The 15455-nt window shown below is 47.0% G+C and overlaps 1 long non-coding RNA gene across 1 annotated transcript; it reads right to left on the bottom strand.

The window, feature by feature from the left end:
- Positions 1 to 4286: 4286 nt before the first annotated feature.
- On the bottom strand, positions 4287 to 12812 carry LOC116791633. Its single transcript, XR_004358801.1, has 4 exons — positions 12490 to 12812; positions 12069 to 12179; positions 6258 to 6259; positions 4287 to 4614 (listed from the first exon to the last, which is right to left on the bottom strand). It is a non-coding gene; the product is annotated as an uncharacterized LOC116791633 (long non-coding RNA).
- Positions 12813 to 15455: the final 2643 nt, after the last annotated feature.

The following is a 15455-nucleotide window of genomic DNA, read 5'->3' as shown; positions in this document are numbered from 1 at the left end:
AGCTCCTGGAGTCAGCCAGGAAGAGGTCTGGAAACACGTGGTGACCTCCATCATTTCCATCTTAAACTAAAACCCTCCTGGTGCTGCTCCCTCTCCCAACACCAGAGGGAAGACAGACCCCAAAGTGGCTCCAAACTGGGGCATGTGTGTGTGTCTGCACACCGAGGGGGAGAAACCCTCATTTTCAGGGGAACCACAGAAGGAAAAATTACCTTGGACCAAATCAAACCCGTTTCTGCAGCCAGACAACAACCCCACAACTTCCCCCCGAGTCAGGTGCCCTCCTCCAGCCACTCACCTGCAGCAGGAAGGAGGATTCTGAGGAGGGGATGCACTTCAGGTGAGGTTCTCTTTGCAGTTCTTGGCACAGGAATATCTTCTGCTCCTTAGAACCACACGCCACCAAATTAATTTAATCCTCCCAAAGCCTTGCAGGGAAATAACTCAGCGATTGTGGGAATTTACAGAAGGTGTAAAAGGCAGCTGTAATCACAGATATCTCAGCAGCAGCAGCACATAATTTCTGTGTCATCTTTCCATCACAGCTCCCTGGATGCCTCCTTGAAAAACAACGACCACATCAGTCATGGCAGATTTAATAGCCAGGTAGATTCAGGCTGGAACAAAGGCAGAGGCAACTTCACGTGTGAAATAGCAGTGTTTGGGTGATTTGAAAATGCTGGTTTTGTTTTTAAACGGTGTGAACAACCCCAGGAGGTTCTGCAGGATCACAGACCCTTGTAAGAAAAAATTATCTGCAGTTATTAGATGCAGTTATTAAAATGGAGCTGCATTTTCCACCCTGGCTGTGCTGAGTAAACAGCAGTGAGTTCATGGGTAGTTCTTGCCTCCCTCAGCTCCGAAGGCACCGACAGGTAACCAGGGACAGCATGAGAAGGAACGGCCTCAAAGTGCACCACGGGAGGTTTAGGCTGAGATCAGGAAAAATTCCTTCATGGAAAGGGTTGTCCAGCATTGGAACAGACTGCCCAGGGCAGTGGTGGAGTCACCATCAACGGCAGTGTTCAAAAAACACGTGGATGTGGCACTTGAGGTTTAATGGTGAACCAGGTGGTGGGGCTGGGCTGATGAGCTCAGAGGACTTTTCCAAGCTTAACAATTCCATGATTCCAGGATTAAAGCTCAGGACTTGTTGCCCTTGTCCTGGGGACACCTTCCATAACACTCAGGTGGGATTTCCTGGGGGATTTGGTGCCTTTCCCTTCAGGACAAGCCTTGGTGGGTACAAAGCTCAGCTCAGCCTGCACTGAGCCCAGAGCTGGCAAAGCTGAGCTCAACCTGCACTGAGCCCAGAGCTGGCAAAGCTCAGCTCACCCAGAGACTGGGGCTGCCTTTAAATGTCAGTTTTAATATTTAATCACCCTGGATGGCCTCAATATTTACAGCATAAGCCATTTCATTGGGAAGTTAAATATATAGCCCAGATATTTAAGGGAACTGATTCAGAGGCACAGAAATGTAATTGCACTTAACGTGACCTGGGAATGAAATCACAGCTTTAGGGGCTTTTTTTTTTTTTCCCTTCTGCAGGATGTTTAAACCCCATTTTTAATACATTATGCTAAAGGAGGCTCTGTCACTGTGTTGCCTGGGTAGATTTCACTAATGCTGAGTGGTGAAAGCAACCCAAACCTCAAAAAAAAACCCCCAAAAGGAACAAAGCAACCCAACCCCCCCCCCAAAAAAAAACAAACAAAAAAGGAACAAATTAAAAGTTTTTACTTTACTATTTGTGTACTTTATATAGGTTATATCTATATAAATGATATATATTGTATTTATATAAATTACAGACATTATTAATTATGATCTATATAATTATTATATGTATGTTTTTATGCTTCACATACTTTATTACTTATACATTTTACTATGCTATTTATTTTGTAAATTAGCACCTGTCTGCTGAAGCAGTCTATTAAAAATGCATTTCCCAGAAAATTAAAAATGCCTTCCCAAAAAAAGGAGAAAAAAACCATAAAGGCAATAAAAAGAGCAGAAAGCAAAATAAAGGCAAGAAGGAGAAGTAACATATATATTATTTTTGAAATTCTGAAGATACAAAAATATCCTGATATAAAGCATTAATTATTTGAGTAGTTTTCTATTATTTATATCATGGAATCCCAGAATGGTTTGGGTGGGAAGGGACCTTTAAGCCCATCTCATTCCACTCCCTGCCATGGGCAGGGACACCTTCCATAGACCAGGTTGCTCCAAACCCAATTCCATCCATCCATCCATCCATCAATCAATTAAAGTCCTGTATATCAAACTATTTCAACCTTCCTGCTCCCCACAGGACAATCCCTCTTCCCAAGAAGAGGAAAAATCAAGGACTGAAGCAAACACCCCCCCCCCCCCTCCATCTGTGCCAAGACAGGGGCTGCACAAGGGTTTGGGAATGATTTCCAGCCCGGGGCTTCCCCCAGCAGCTCAGCACAGGACAGGAAAAATCCCAGCCAGAGGCACCCCAGAGTGGATCATTTTTCCCCTCAGGACAGGAAAAACTCCAGCTAAAGGTAACCCAGAGCAGCCCATTTTTCTCCCACCTCTGAATTTCCACAAGAAATATATCCCAGCCTTATTGCTCCAACCCAATTTATGGGTTGCTTTGTCCCACAAATCCCTCAGGAATGGCAGGAGAGCAGCTGGGAGCAGCCAGGTTTTTTTGCCCTAAGGGACAGCACCATTCCCAGCAGGATGTGGGAGGGAGCAGAGCTCCCAGCACGGAGCCAGCCCTTCCCACTGCTCTGGAGGAATCCAGACAAGAGCAAGGAGCACAACAGGAGCCCCTTTTTTCCAGGGATAACAAATGGAAGCACGGGGGTATTTTTTTTTCCTCCCGAGCTGACAACCCAATAACACAAAACCACAGGCACAAATCATGGCTCCAAATAGGGGGATGTCTCACTCTGCCACAGCTCTGCTCCCTTTGGGAAGCTGCACGGATCACATGGATGACACCTCTCAGCTTATGCCACAAAGAGTCATTTTTTGGGGATCAGAAACAAAAATACCATCACATTTTTGACCCGCTATTCTGCCACAGCTCAAGGAACATGTTTAATCTTTTCTCCTCCATATCAAAGCCAAAGAAGTCCAGTGGAGTGGATGATTCCTATATTTTGGGGAGGTAGGGAAGGAATTAAGGTTCATGGAGGAGCCTCAGACACGCTGGGCTGGACACACAAGACCTCCCTGGAAAAATCACTGCAGAAGCTGTAACAGCAACCAAAGGCTTCCAAAACCATTCCCAGTATTTGTGAGGAAGGGCTGGGAAACCACGTTATCACCTCTCACATCTGAGAGAGGCTCGGGTTGAAAAACAATGGGAAGCAACTCTGGATGATTTACTGTCCCTGGGGTTTATTTAATGGGGATGTGGAAAACTCTCCAATGGTTCATCACCCGTGGAAGCCCAGGCATGATCCATGTTGATATCAGCCCCAGATTATAATGCAATAGGAGAAAGTGTTATTGGAAGGAGAATGGAAGCTGGAAATCTTGGCTGGGCCATCAGTCCTGCCTGTGTAATGAGTTTCTGGTGCAGGAGGGGTGAAATTGGGAGCCAAAGCCCAGGGATAATTTATCCCTTGTTTAAACACATCCTGGCAACCCAATTATTATTTTCAGGATGGCAGAGTTTCCCTTCTCAGTGTGTTACTGAACAAGAGCTTTCTCTCATTTTCCAGCCCAGAGCAGAGGGTGGTTCAGTGAGCAGGGAAAGCCAGGGCACAGCATCCATGGGCACCGACACTGGGATGGGATGGCTGATCCCAGATCCTGCCCCTCCCTGGGATAATGGTGCTCCTGCTCACCGTGTGCTGCACAGGGTGTAAGAGCTCGATTTGTGCTGCTGGTGCTTTTGAACCTGAAGGTAACAGAGCTCAGCAATTGTCAGGGTTATATTCCCCCAAAATGCGCAGGTCTGCAGGGAAACTGAATTCCTTGGTCTTCTTGGAAGAAAGTTAACCTTTAAAAACACCCACATAAACAAACTAATTAATTAATTAATTAATGAGGTTGATTCATGAGAATGACACAGGTCCCAAAGAGCCAGACCTTCTGCAGGACACAAACCCCCAGGGCAGCACAGCACAGCCCCAACACATCACAGAACCATCATCCCAGACTGGTTTGAGTGGGAAGGGACATTAAAGCTCATCCAGTGCCACCCCCTGCCATGGGCAGGGACACCTTCCACTAGCCCAGGTTGCTCCAACCTGGCCTTGGACACTTCCAGGGATCCAGGGGCAGCCACAGCTTCTCTGGGCAACCTGTGCCAGGGCCTCACCACCCTCCCTGCCAAGAATTCCTTAAAATCTAATCCAAACCTAATCTAATACACAGCCCAATACCCTGAATTAACTTTTCTCCTCAGTTTCTCGATTTTCTTTGTATAAACCAGGCTTTGTATCATTCGATTACCAGTTGTTTGAAGCCAGGACTTTGTTCTTGCTTGTGCTGGTCAGAACAAGAGATCCAGAGCAAGGTGTTCCCACCTGAGCATCACAGGGTCCTGCTGGACCCACATCCATGGGAGAAGCTGCAATCCCCTGGAAACCAAAGGCACAACCTCCTCTGGTCCCCCTAAAGATGAGCAGTGGACAAAAGTAAGAGAAATATTAGCCAGCCCTGATATTTCAGCACAGGATAAAAATATAAGGCACATTATTCCCCTGCAACGTTACTATGGTGATTGCACTGAGCAGAGCTGTGGGTATGAACCAAAGCTCACAAGCAAGATCCTAATCTGCCCATTAAACAATCCCAGGGTCGGGGGATAATAATCAAAATAATAATCAAAAGGCAGCAGCACAACAGAGAGACTGTCAGAGCTCACCCTCTGCACGGGAAGGTCAAACACAGCACATCAGCTCCCTGAAAACCTGCCCTGGGTGGCCAAAATCATCGCTTCTGGTGTGGCAGGAATGAAAAGCTTTTTGCCAGCACTGCCTCATTTCCTTGGGCCAACAGAAATGCTGGGCATGAACAGTGTGTTAAATCACATGCAAGTGGCCTGGGTGTGGTAGATGGAACCATATTAAATTATCATTTCTGAAAGGTAAAACACAGATCTGCACTTGGACTCTGCTTCCCACACTTTAGAAAGGTGGGGGGAATTTTTCTGATCGTTTGGAGCTTCACATTATTGAGAGTTTAGGAGCCAAGTGGGCACAGTCTGCCAGTTACTGCTGGAGATCTTTTTAAGTTTGAGAGCTTCTGCCACACAAGGAAGAAGGGGAAGTTGTATATTTGGCGAAGTAGAGGTTGGAATTTGATGAAAAGAAAAATCCCTGTAAGTCATTTTAGTCTGTGTTCTCTGGTCATTTGGCTGTCACGTAAATAAATCAAAGCCCAAAATCTTTCAAAATACTCCTGACTTCTTTTCTAACCACTGGTGAAGGGAGAAGCTGTTAGAGTGGTGGAAAAATTATCTCCCTATTTATACATCTGTCCTGAGCAGATGTCAGTAAAATACTTGTATATGATACAGCCACTGCTCTGAAAAATATTTACCAACGGGTAGATATCTCTACAAAACTCCTGGGCAAATTTACAGGTGTCACAAATCCTTCCTCACCAGGAGCAGTGTGGGGGAAGCCTGGGCTGCTGCAGGGGCTTCTGTGTGTCAAAAATATAGAGAAAGGAAAAAGCAACTAAGCTCCCAAAGCTCTGGTAGAGCATCTCTTTGCTGAGTTGTTTATCTTATTCTTGAAGGGCCTTATTCTTCTGATCTCTGTTCCATAACTCCTCTTTTCCCACCTTACAAATTCCATTGGCTTCTCACCCAGTGTTGGACGTCGAGAAGTGTGAACCAGCGGGAATAAATAGGAGATTTGGGGATAGATTAGATTAGAGGATTATTAAAATAGAGGATTTGGGGCTACATTAGATGACCATTAAAAGTCCTTTCCAACCCAATCTGTTCTAGGATTCCACAGTTGTCCTGGGAGGAGCAAGAAGTCTGGATTTGGTCACAAACTAAACTGGGACGGGGAGGGAAGAGAAAGGTGCTGCTGGTTTTGTTTAATCCAAACCACTTGCATCTGATCCATGGAAGAGCATCACCCTGAGCTGGAAAACAGCTCCCGGGTGAGAGAAGAGAGCACAACTGGCATTGCTAAAGGAGCCCAAAGAGAAAACACAAGAGTGAAAACACGAGATTTTGTTGGAATTACAGCCTAAAACACAAGCAATGACCTGCTATTTTCTTGTCTAACAGAAGTAACTGCTCTGCTACCTTAAAGAATTTCTTTCCCCAAACCTCTGCCCTCCCCATCTCTGCCCCTAATCCATTTTTTTCCAGGGAGATGCAGGTTTGGAGTGCCTGGGCTCAGAGCAAGGAGCTTCCTCATCCTGGGAAGACGACACCAAGCCAAAGATAAATTCCTTCCCAGCCAAAACAGATGTGATTTCATTACCTGAGTGACAGAAACCTCCTCACTGTTTACACCAGGCCTGCTATTAAAGCAATTATTGGGGATCGATGCGAGACAGCAGCAGGATTTAAATCTTGCCAAGCAGCCAGGCAAGGGAACAGCTTCTCCAGACAGGTCAAACTTGGAACACTTTGTTCCCAGCACAGCAAACAACAACCTCTGGGAAGTCCTTGGCAAGGGATCTCCCCAGCTGGACCATATGGATGCTGCTCACATCCTTCCCAGCATCACATCACAATTTATAGGCAGCTTTTGGGATGATGCCCTGGAAACAACCCGGGCTGTGGAAGGGGTTTGGAATGAGAGGAGCTTTAAGGTCCCCTCCAATCCAAACCAGTGTGGGATTCTGTGATCCTGGGAGATGCCAGGTTCTGTGCTTCCCAGCTTTCTCCCAGGAAAGCTCAGGAGCTCAACCCACAGCACTTCTATTATTTTAAATCCAATTCCTGCTCTGCTGATCCCAGGCTGGGCCTCCCCTTCCTATTTCAAAATTCATTTCTCACCTAAAGGGGCTCTGCAAATTCTGAAGTATTCAAACCTGCACACCCAGCTCCAGCTCAGAAATTGGATCCAATATCCCTGGATTTGTCCCTCCAGCTCTAACATGGAGCATGGAAAGCTGCTTGCTACCATTTTTCAAATGCTGCTGCAAGTAAAGACGACATTTCCCTGGTGTTGAAGCTGCAGGTGAAGGCAGGACAGACACCTGGTAATTTGGAAATGGGAATCATTTCTATTTGGGGGCTGATGGGGGCTTTGATTAGCTCAGAACACTTCTTACAACAGGACACAGCGAAGACCCTTCTATTTAACAAAGAGTCACAACACAGGTAGAGGAAAAGCAGAAAGATTCCTGGGATTCCTGTGCAATTCCCAGCCGAGAGGACTTTATCCTGGACGAGGTCACCCTCCCATCTGGCACAAGGTGTCCCCCCATTTCCCTGCAGGGCTGGGCACCCACATCATTTCAGGTGTCAGACCAAACCAGGTGTGTTCTGGGCTCCCAGGTCATGGAAAAATCTGTAGATGGACAAATCCCTGGGGATGAGCTCCATCCCCCCAGGGCTCTCCAGCCCTTCCCTCTCCCTGCACCCACCTTTACTCACACACTTCATTCCAGGAGCAGCTGCTCAAAACACACCTGAGCCAACCCCCTGGCCCTGCTCAGGAGGCCACAAGGACGAATTCCTCCTTTCCTGCCCCCTTTCCCACTTATCTCCAAGCCCCTGGGATCCCAGCAGCCTCCAAACCCTTTCAAGTGCAGTATCAGCCCATCTCAGACACGGCACAGGCAGCGAATCCCTTCCATGGGAAAGATCAAGGAGCCTCAAATGGAATCCCACCCAGAGCTTTTCCAGGCTACACTTTATTTTATGATCCTTCTTAAACCAGCCCTGGCATGTTTTCCAACCAGTGAACTTCATTTAATCCTGCCAGGCTTTACAATTTAAACCAAGATGCAAACACCACCTCCCTGGGAGGGTGACGGTACCCAGCGTTCCCAGGAATCCCCCACAGGATCTTCCCTCCTCCCATGTCAAGCCAGCACCCCCCAGCTCATCCCAGCAGGACACTGCAGCTCCAACCCCCCCAGTTATCCTTCCCAGCTCGTTTTCCCCTCTGACACTCAGCAGATGTCCACCAAAAGCAAGATCCCAGTGCCTGTGGCATGTACAGGCAAAATCTCTTTGCCCAAGCCATGCAGAGAAAAAGGGAGCAGGGGAAAATTCCCTTTAGGAGCCCCCGGTACAGCTTTCTGCCAAGTAAAGCATTTTCCCAGAGAAAGTCGTGGCCTAAGGAGAATTGGAATGATGGGAGGGATGATGGATATCACCCAAACACAACAGCAATGCAGCAAGGGGAGAGGATGAGGGATAGAGCTCCACCAAAGCAGATGGTGCAGATGTTCTCTCTCATCCATCTTCCAGATGTTCCCACTCCAAAGGGAGTGGGCCCCCAGTTTGCTCCAGTTGAAATCCCCCCTCCCAGCACACCCAGGGCACAGAGGGATGTGCCAACATGTCACCCTGTCTTGGGGGTTATTTTTCCAGGGGAAAAAAAGCTTTCCTCTGTTTTTTATCCCTGCAGAGGTCAGGAGGAGACTCCTGATTCCCAATTCCATGGATCAGCACAGCAGCAGGACGGGGATGTGCTGTGGCACAGGGCAGTGCCAGCAGCACCAGCCACCCCTCCCACGGCCTGGCATCACCTGGGCTTCCCTTCCCTCTCGCAGAAACTCTGGATAATTCCCACAGTGATTCAGTGATCCAGCCATCCAACCTGCCAGGAAACAAGGGAATCAAAATCAAAGCTAAGCACCACCAGCCCCTGTTCCAAAGCTTCCCATCAGCCAGTGACGGGGGCGAGTGACAGCACGACCCAACTTTAATGGATGCTGGGAATATTCATGTGGGCTCTGTCCACCTGCACAATCCCACTTTAACAGATAATGGGAATATTCATCTGGGCTCTGTCCAATTTACTGCACTTAATACCCTGTGCCTCCTCCACACGGATCGATTTGGGCACCGGGTTTATGAGCAGTAATTAATATTCATTCCGAATGAGATTCCCAATGCATGAAGATGTTTATTATTTATTCATCTTTAAGGCTTGTTAGATTAATCTGGTTTAAATTACCTCCTGCTGCCAGGCACAATTATTGTAATTTATTAGGATAATTCCGGTGCTTTATTTCCCTCTGCTGCAGGAGGTGGGTGATGCTCCTCCAGTGCTCCCAGAAAGCAGCTTGTGCTGCTGCTGGAGCTGCATCCCAGGGATGAAAACCCCCTTCTCCAAAGGGGTCAAACTCTAGATTAGGCTTGAGCCCACACTGATCCTTTTTTTTAAGCAGATAGAAACCATAAATCACGGAATGGTTTGGTTGGAAGGGACCTTAAAGCTCGTCTCATTCCACCTTCCATTCGCCCAGGTTGCTCCAAGCCCTATCCAGCCTCACCCTGAGCACTTCCAGGGATTTGGCAGCTGTCTCTTCTCTGGGGAAAGTCTATGCCAAGATATAGAAATCCTGCATCCCTCAGCATCTTCCTGCCTCTGTTTCTTGGGTGTAAATGGCTCCTCCTGAGACACTCCTCAGACTTTCCAGGAAAAGTGAGGAAATACATGGAAATACAGCCTTCAGCTCCCTGCCGACCAAACGACCTCACCTAATTTCTCTAAAAAACCCAGTATATTTGCTTAAAAGCTGCAGTTACCACCATCACATTTAATTGATCCCCTCAGGGGCTCAAAACCAGACAGGCTTTTCTGGAATTTAATTATTTTCCACCAGGGCTTCCGAGGTAAATGTGCAATTACAGCAAGGAAGGCTGTGCTGACTCCTACAAACTTCATGAGGGGCTGGAGCGTGTCCGGGGAAGGGAACGGAGATGGGAAGGGGCTGGAGCAGCAGGAGCAGCTGAGGGAGCTGGGGGGGCTCAGCCTGGAGAAAAGGAGGCTCAGGGGGGACCTTCTGGCTCTGCAACCCCCTGACAGGAGGGGGGAGCTGGGGGGGGTCGGGTTCTGCTCCCAGGGAACAAGGGACAGGAGGAGAGGGAACGGCCTCAGGCTGTGCCAGGGGAGGCTCAGGTTGGATACTGGGAGAATTCCTTCATAGAAATAAAAATTTCCTTCATGGAAAGGGCTGTCCAGCCCTAGCACAGCTGCCCAGGGCAGAGGTGGAGGGATTTAAAATCCCTTGGATGTGGCACTTGGGAACATGGGTCAGGGGTGGCCTTGGCAGTGCTGGGAATGGTTGGACTCGGTTACCTTGGAGGGCTTTTCCAACTCCAAAGATTCCATGGCTCTGTTCTGCCCTCCCAGCAATGCCAAGGCCAGCACACCCCCAGCAGGGTGCAGAAAGGGGGATCCCACTCACCCAGGGTGGGCTTTGGGCACGTCCTTCCCACATCCACAAAATCAAGGAAACATCCCCCTGCCCGACTGGCTGGGAATCAACGAGCTGCTCCTTTAAATGACACCACTTTCAATCATTTTTTCTGCCCTTTGAAAGAGCCCCTCACTTCTCCTGAAGCCAGGGAAGAGCATCCAATGTGCTGATGCAGGAGGAATGAAGCAGAGCCTGCTTTGAACCCCCAACACCCCCAGCATCCCTAACGATTCCTTCCCTCCCAAAATGACTCCGCTGTGCAAACGCTTTTGGACTGAAGTGTTTAATCAGAATCTCCCCAGAGTAAAAGCAGCCACGAGGAAAAAAAAAAGACCAACTTTTTAATAGAGAAAGAAAAAGGGCCTCTTTGGAGTAAAACAAATGATTCTCTAACAAAGAATGTCCTGGGGACAGGAAGACAATGTCGAGCTTTGATGCTACAATTCTGCTCTGGAGATTAATTCAGAGCTCAGGTTTTACCCCAATTATAAATCTCCCACTGCAAGGAAGGAAATAGAATTTAGTCCTCACTAACAGCACACTAAATTTGAGCCATTCTCTGGTATTTTTCAGATACAGGGCTTAAGAGCAACCTTAACAAAATGATCTCAGTATTCCTTTCATCAAATCTCTATTCTGTGTTATGCCTTTGAGATCCAGGCCCTGCCCTGTCAGCTCTGAGCAAATCAAATCAGGTGTTTCCATCCTCCTGCCCTTTAGAGAAACCTCAGTTTCCTCTCCTTTCAGGAACAGTGGGGGGAAAACGCTGGAGTCACCAGGGTCAGTCTCCCAACAGGGAAAAAACCAACCACTAAACTTGAATCCAACCAGTTCTACAACGACTCAGTGACCTCAGAGCTCTGCTCAGAGCTCCGACTGCGTCCCTGTGGTCTCTCCACCACACTTGGGGATGGAAACATTTCATCTCCATGGATAACCAGGCAATGGTTCCCTTTGCAGCACAGCAGGGAGGCAGCCTCAGGGCCATCCCCGCATTTGAGGCCCCACATTTTTAGTGAAACGACCAAAAAGCAGAAGAAACAAATGACAGCAGCACAGAGCCAGGGTAACATATCCCTCACACTCCTCCGGTCTTTCCTTGGAAATCCAATTCTCTGCTTTTAATTCCTGGTTTTCCCCACTGGGATGTTTGACCCAGCAAACACAAACCACATCCAGGCTTTTTGACACCTGGCACGTCGCTATTTTAAACACACTTTCAATAAACTACAAAAAGTTGATGCTGTTGGAGCCTGAAAATAAACGAGCTCATTAAAAAAACGCTGGCACTTGGCAGGATCTCTGGTGGCCAATCCCAGCCTGGGGAGGGCTGGAATTTATAACTTTGATCCCCACAGCTAAACCATTTAATCTGATCATAAACATCAATCACTGAGTTTTATTGCAGCATTTTGCAGCCTGAGCAGAAAACCTCGACAAATTAGGCACCCCCAGAGTGACTCTTTGCAAATAAATACTGACTTTAATATTCAACAATATAATTCCCCGGGATCAATTTTTTTATTTAAGAGCTACTGGAGCTCAGGAAAAAAAAAAAGAAAAGTTTCTAATTATAAAAATATCCACCAAGGGCAGTGTAACAGCATCTGGTGAGCAGGGGCAGCTCTGAGATAACACAGACCTTCGGGTCTGTTGTGGCATCAGGAAGTTATTAAGTGTGTCCTGATATCCCATGTGATTCCATAAGTCACCTTTAAAAATGGTGCAGATCCCATTAAGCTCCAGTTGGCTCCAGATCCTCATCCAGCACTCGGCAGGCAGGGAATGGCATGGTGGGAATGACACACGGAGCACGTGGGAACCTGCCAGGACAAATCAATTAAACAAGGGAGCCTGTTAATGAGCAAAGATGCCAAACTGCCATTAATTCAGACACTGTCCAAGCCAAAGAGCCACTGAAGAGGGAACTGAAATAAGGATTTTCCCTGTGAAGCACTGAAATCCAGCTCAGAGCTGGATGTGGCACTCAGAGGAGCAGCCAGTCCATCAGAATACGCTGCAAGGGGCTCCTGGAAAAGGGCATTTTCCACTGAGGATATGTTAGAATTAAATTCAATTATCCCAGCCCAAGATGAAGAACATAAAGACTATCCCAACTTTCTTCACACACACCTGGAAGATCCAAGCAGGTAGGCAGCAGTGAGGGCATCAGAATCTGCTGGTTTTAACAGGGTAAGCTGGGTTTCTGCTTCAGGGAAGGACATTTAAACCTAAATTTTGTTGTCCAAGAGTTCACATAATAGAATTATGATCTCTAGGAAGAAAAAAAGAAAGGTCATTTTTGTCTTCACTTACCACTTCTATTTTTCCCCAAAGAGACAAGATAAATGAGTCACTGAATATCCTGAGCTGGAAGGGACCCACCAGGATTGAGTCCAACTCCTGCCCAGACACCCCAAGAATCCCACCCTGTCCCTGAGAGCATTGTCCAAACACTGCTGGAGCTCTGGCAGCCTTGGAGCTGTGACCACTGCCCTGGGGAGCCTGTGGAAGAGCAGAACAAGGAATATTGGCCTCGAGACGAGTGTCAGGAAGGGCTAAAAATGAGCTTTTACGTTGGTTGGGTTTTAAACCAACATTTACACCAACACCAGAGAAATCTGAGCAAGTGATAAGTTCAGTGGTGGTGTCACCATGCCTGGAAGTGCCCCAAAACCGTGTGGATGTGGCACTGGAGGACATGGTTTAGTGGTGAATGTGGTGGTGCTGGTTGATGGTGGGACTTGGTGAGATCTTTTCCAACCTTAACAATTCCATGATTCCATGACTCTATAAAACCACTCCCCGTGTCAACCCCACCCTGAGATCCTGGGAGGTGACTCCAGCAGCAGCTGAGCCAGTCCAGGGACCCAGGCAGGCCAAAACTCAATCCATCACTATTTATTGATCCCTCTTAATTATCTCCCCAGAGCAAACTCAACCCCGGGGAGCTTTGCTTCCATGAAAAATGGATCACCTTTGTCCCAAGCAAGGAAAATACATGAAGGCACTTAAATTCCTGCCTTTTAAGTCCTGCAAATCCATGAATACATTTCAATTCCTGATTACAAGTATTGCAGCTCCTCAAAGTGAACTTTGTCTCTGCTAAACTCTCCGGTGTGTTTATAAAACAGCTTTCCCAGAGACTCACATCAGCAGTTTTGGAAGCGTTGCATTAAATCCAGACGGTGTTTTTCATCTCAAGACAGGAAAAAATGCATATTAATCCCCCAGCCAAGCCATGCACTGAGAATTTTAAACATTTCTGTCAGTCTGGGTAAAACCCTGATCCTTTTTTTTTTTCTTTTTTTGCTGGATGAGCCACTGAATCCTTTTGGTTCATTTGGAGGCCATTTGCTAACTTTATTAGGCAATATTCAGATGATGGATATCAAAAGGATATTCACTGCAAACCAGGCTTTGTTTCTGAGGACAGTAATTAGGTTAAGCTCATGAATAAACCCTTTATAGCAGCAGCCTGTACGAAGGGAGAGTGAAAAAATGCAGGGCAAAAGGAGAAAGAAAAGAAATTCTTTCGTGGTCTCCATCTGACTCCTTTAAACAATTCATACCTGAATAGAAATGTCACAAAAGGTGTGGATTTGGCACTCTGGAAGTGATGCCATAACCATGGAATGGGTTGGGCTGGAGGGACCTTGGAGCTCATCCAGTTCCATCCACGGATCCTTCCACTAGCCCAGGTTGCTCCAACCTGGCCTTGGACACTTCCAGGGATCCAGGGGCAGCCACAGCTTCTCTGGGCAACCTGTGCCAGGGCCTCTCCACCCTCCAAGGGAAGGATTTCTTCCCAATATCCCACCTATCCCTGCCTTCTGGCAGTGGGAAGCCATTCCCCTTGTCCAACCTGCTTTGGAGCGTGGATGCAAGTTTAGGATATTCCAAAACCCCAGGATGTGCTTTCCCCTATTCAGCCTCCCTCTTCCCTGAAAATCCCAAAACAGTTCCAGGACATGGAATGCCCCAAGCCAGGTGAGCTCTGCTGTCCCTCATTTTAGGAGCCATTCCAAAAGGGGAATTTGATGTGATTTCCCCTCCAGCAGAACAAGGTGTTGCATTCCAGCACCAACAGTGGGAGGTTTTTCCTCGAGTCAGCTTTAAAATAATATTGGCATGGCAGTCAATACATTAAATATCACTGTATTTATGTCAGAATCCACTGGCAGGGAAATAAATCCATCTAAATGCAGAGCTCTGGGATTTAAGTGGAGCCTGGGAATGCCACAGCTTCAGTTTTCACTCAGCTCCTCAGATGTGTATCCATCACTGCTGACAGATTTCATACACTGGGATATCACCTCTAGTCTCACTAAAAACTGCTCTAAGTGGATTTTAGATAAAAAGACTGGGAAATTTGCTTTAGGGAGCTCTTAGGAGTAATAGAGCTCCTGACAGGCTGGAAAGTCAAGTTGTGCTTTTAATCTCGTGCTCGTGGTGGGTCTGAAATGCAGGATGGGCAACGAGGGGCACCCCAAAATTTGGGTTAACAGGTTGATTTACCCAAACACATCGACTGTGATCCACAGAATCCCAGGCTGGGGGAGGTTGGAAGGTCCCACCTGCTCCAGCAGGGCCATCCCAGAGCACGTGGCACAGAAGAATCCAACAGGGAATACCAGGAAGGCATTTTAGGACACAATTTTCCCCACAGAACTCATCTTGCCCAGCAGATCTAAGCTGGTTTGTTCCTACTGCTGTGCTAGGAAAAAAACCCCAACAAACCACACAAACCAAATGCCAAAACTATGTATCTAAAAGCATAAATATATATATTATATATTCATATATAATATATACCAAACATAAATATATAAATATTTATAAAATATATATAGAGAGATATATATAAAAAATAATATTTAAAAAAAGACCTCATGATCACCTGTAGACATTCACTGGGCTGTGAATAAAGAAGATTTCATTTTAAAAGTTCTTAAGTCTTCAGTGTTAAGTAATTTAACCAAATTCCCACTAGGATGTAAGTGACACCTGGGATTTTCCCATGGATCTGCCCCATTCCTTCCCTCACCTCCACTTGGAGTGGCCCATCCTGTTCTTTCACCATCCCAGTGAGAGCAGAA

This window comes from Chiroxiphia lanceolata, chromosome 10, assembly GCF_009829145.1.
Source record: "Chiroxiphia lanceolata isolate bChiLan1 chromosome 10, bChiLan1.pri, whole genome shotgun sequence".
In the NCBI taxonomy this organism is placed as follows: domain Eukaryota; kingdom Metazoa; phylum Chordata; class Aves; order Passeriformes; family Pipridae; genus Chiroxiphia; species Chiroxiphia lanceolata.
Note: the sequence above shows the minus strand (reverse complement) of the source record. Positions and strands in the feature narration are given on the sequence as shown.